Source organism: Balaenoptera musculus, chromosome 16 (assembly GCF_009873245.2).
Source record: "Balaenoptera musculus isolate JJ_BM4_2016_0621 chromosome 16, mBalMus1.pri.v3, whole genome shotgun sequence".
NCBI classification, from domain to species: domain Eukaryota; kingdom Metazoa; phylum Chordata; class Mammalia; order Artiodactyla; family Balaenopteridae; genus Balaenoptera; species Balaenoptera musculus.
Genome location: NC_045800.1, coordinates 84,836,512 through 84,840,984, shown reverse-complemented (window position 1 = coordinate 84,840,984; position 4,473 = coordinate 84,836,512).

Genomic DNA, 4,473 nt, shown 5'->3' with positions numbered 1-4,473 from the left:
CACTCTCTCCGTTGCTCTAGGATTCCAAAGTCTATTTTTTTTTTCCCTTGCATTCTAGCCAATTTACTAGAAAACAGTGTACTTCAAGAGCACTGCTCTGGCCCCTCACAGAATTGCTTTTTCTGAATTGCACTTGGTGTCAGGCCATCAGCTTCCCTGAGGCACTGGACCAGAAACAGGCAGACGGAACTGTTAGATCCGTGAAGGGAGGTGACCTGGTCCACGCTTCGCCTGTGACCCCCTGTGACAACTCATGGCAGAAATTCATCTCGGGCTTTTATTGACAAGCTGACTAGTTTTTTACATTTTGGACACTGGAAATTCTGGGGGTTTTTTGTTTTTGGATTTTTTGTTTTTGGTTTTTTTCTTTGCTTCAGCTGCTATAAAGTATAGAGCCAAATTTGTATCCCAATTTTGTACATTAACATAACACAGTTTTATTCTATTTTATATTCTTTTCTTTTTCTCACTCTGATTTCCTCTCTTATGGATTTGATCCTTTTGTATCATGTGTATTTTGGAAGCTGACTTAAAAGCTTTTTTAAATGTTTGAAAATTGTTATTTATTTTCCAGAATTCATGTAAAATGTGAACTTTTTAATTCAATGAGACTTGCAGGAAATGTGTAATATAAAACTACACAGATCTCATATAAATATATAAGATACATAAGATATATTAAATACCTTAATTGGAAATCAATATCTAAATAGACGTGAATCCTGTGTATGTATATATGTATATCTATTCATTATGCCTACATATACATACACACATATACATATATATGTATGCATAAATGAATCACTTTGCTGTACACCTGAAACTAACACAACATTGTAAATCAACTATACTTTAAAAAATAAATATATATATGTGTGTGTGTATATATATATATATATATATATATATATATATATATGTATGTAGGTATGTATGAATCCTTTTTGAACTGGGGATGGGTATAACAAACCCCAAGTAGAAGGGTAAAAATTAAAATGAATAGTTTGTGTTTCTACTCTTTACATGATAGCTGCTATTATTTTAAGGTACTCCAGTGAAGTCAGGGCAAAGAGGGATAATAGAGACTTGCCACACAAACAGTCATCCCCTCCACCCATGTAGTAGTCAGCTAGCAATAAACGTCATAGTGCAGCTTGATTGATGTAATCAGTATCCTTTTCCAATGCAGCATTTGGGATATTCAGCTTTGAAATATTGTTATTGGACTGAAGATGTGATCTGGAAATCTTTTAAACCATGGGCATCTTTGAATGGAATGAGGACAGGCTGGTAACATCAGGGACCTCCCTGTCCCAGGCCATGACATAGCCGCTAAATTCCAATGGAATTCAATTCCATGCACGTTGCTGAAAGCTTTCTGTGTGCCCAGCGCTGCGCTCAGGGGAGGAGACCTGAAAGACCCAGGTCCTGCTGTGGCCCAGCTGTGCTGAGGGTAGGACATGTGAAGGACTCCGGTCTCAACCTCCAGACTCAAAGTTCAGTGGTTCCCAACTTTCAGGGAGGTCCATACTCTCTTGGGAATATAATAAAAGCTGTAGGCTTTCTCCCCAGAAAAAAATAAAGGTACACACAAGACATTTGCCTGCCTGTCAGCCTCTCCCCGTGCTGGCTTATGGATCCCAGAACAAGAGCCCCTATCCTGTATTCAAGAGAAAAACAATATATGATTAGCTTTCTAATAGAACTGGCATCAAATGCCCACTATATATCAGACATTTTCCTTACATTGTCTCAATTAATTCTCACAGCAACTCTTTGAAATAGAATCTACTATTACACCCATTTCACAGATGAGGAAACTGGGGACTAGACCTAATAAATAACTTGACCAAGATTACACAGCTAGTAAGTAACAGAGATAGAACTGGAACTCAGGTATGGCTGGCTCCAGAGTTAACACTCATGTTGCTAGAAGGGATTGATTAAGACAAAAGGAATTCGACAGAGGAATAATCAGCCAGGCACTCTGAGACAGAGAGAAGAGAGGGTGCAGACAACGTGGTGTGGGGGTAAGTATACGGGACACTGGGGCCAGGTTGCATGAGTTTGAATCTTGGCTCTGCCACTAACTCCGTGACCCTGGTCAAGTAATTTAACTTCTTTGTGCATCAGTGATCTTAGGTATAAAATAAGCTTAACAGCAGTTCTTGTGCGGATTAGATAAAATTACAGTTTATGCAGTAGTTAGAACTGTGTCTGCATTTAATAAGCAATCGATAGATGGTAGGTCTTTTTATTAGAAAGCAGCACAGCAGGATGACCCCGGGCCTTGGGGATGAATCCAGGCCCATCACGCCGGGCCTCCATTGAAGGGCGAAATGTATCTTGGACACATGTTCTTCCTGTATTTGTAAGTCATGCTGACAGCTTTGGGGGGATTACACTGTATGAGCCTGCTCAGGCTGCCATAACTAAATACCATAGATGGAGTGCTTAAACAATGGAAACTTACTTCTCACAGTTCTGGAGCTTATAAGTTCAAGATCAAGGTCTGGCATGATGAGATTCTGCTGAGAGCTCTCTTCCTGGCTTGTAGATGGCCGCCTTCTTGCTGTGTCCTTACGTGGTGGAGAGAGAGCTCTGGTGTCTCTTCCTCTTCTTATAAGGACACCAGCCCTGCCAGATTAGGGCACCCTTATCACTTCCTCACAGGCCCTAACTCTAAACACAGTCACATCGGGGTTGGAGCTTCAACGTACACATCTGGGACTTTGACAGTTTTGGAGATCTCATTGTGATGTCCAAGTGGATCCAACTTTCAGAACGTCATTGCCCAAAAAGGTGCACGTCCTAGGCCAGGTAAGCCCAGGAACATACTTTCTTGGTGCCTGGAGTGAATCCCAAGTGGTAATAGAATTCACCTCTTTGACTCTCTGTTTCTCTGCACTCCACCCCTGTCCCATGATTTTTGGTTCTATTTCTGGTCCTTAGACTAGTTTGTTTCTGGTTCTGATTTGCACATGGCCAATAATTTATTCCTCACTGGCAGCAATGATTAGGAATCTGGCTTTATGGTCTAAGCATATAGGAAGATGATGAGAATCTTCTCTGCCACATGAAATACAGCAAAGACTTGGGGTTAACAGTCTTTGTGAGAGTGGGGTGCTTAATAGTCTCGTCTGTCTGTTTATGAACTCAAGTCAATCACGTAAATATTTCATGCACACCATAAAGGAGATCAGTTCTCTGAGGTATGGACTTGCTCTGCTCTAAACTACAGACTCTGGAAGTTGGATTACAGCAGAGAATGATGGTCTAAAGGATGTTGGTGGAATGGACTCCACCAGAAACTTCTAATGATCGATAGCTCAAGGAATAAATTTATGGCTATAGACTTCCAAGCTGATGCTGCTTAGACAACATTCAATATCAGAGATTAAGTCAGAATTTCCAGAACCCTTATTAGTGGTTCCCAACCAATAGAGATGTGGCATTTGGCAATGTCTCAAGACATTTTTGGTTGTCACAGGGGGAGAGGGGTGCTAGTGGCATTTAGTGGGAAGAGGGCAGAGTTGCTGCTAAACATCCTACCATACACAAGACAATGCCCACAACAATGAATCATCTGGCCCAAAATATCAGTAGTGCCAGGGTTGGGAAACCCTGCGCGAGTGGTATGTATCTTGCTTAGTTATTGATTAAAATTTTTTTAATTGTGTAAGGATTGGTGTTAACTTGTAAAAATGCAGATAATTTTTATTGTGGTAAAATATACGTAACCCAAAATTTACCATTTTAATTGTAGTGACATTAAGTGCATTCACATTGCTGTGACTCTCATCTCCAGAACTTTTTCATCTTCCCAAACTCAAACTCCATACACATTAAACACTAACTCCTCTTTCCCTCCTCCCCCAGCCCCTGGCAACCACCATTCTGCTTTCTATCTCTAAGACTTTTGACTATTCTAACTCAAATTCCACCTCGTATAAGTGGAATCACAGGGTATTTATCCTTCTGTGACTGACATATCAATTAGCATAATGTCTTCAAAGTTCATCAATTTTGTAGCATGTATTAGAATTTCCTTCCTTTTTCAAGCTTAATAATATTCCACGTTTTGTAGACCACATTTTGTTCATCCATTCATCCGTCAATAGACATTTGTGTTGTTGTCACCTTTTGGCTATTATGACTAATGCTGCTGTGAACATGGGTGTACAAATATCTGTCCAAGTCCCTGCTTTCAAGTCTTTTGAGTGTATACCCACAAGTGGAATTGCTGGGTCATGTAGTGATTCTGTGTTTTATACAGCAGCTTCACCATTTTACAATCCCACCAGCGATGCACAAGGATTCCAATTCCTCCACATCCTTGCCAATACTCCTAATGGGTGTGAAGTGGTATCGCATAGTGGTTTTGATTTGTATTTCCCTAACAGTCATTAATGTAGACTGCAGAGCATTTTTTCATGTGCTTATTGGCCTTTGTATATCTTATTTGGAGAT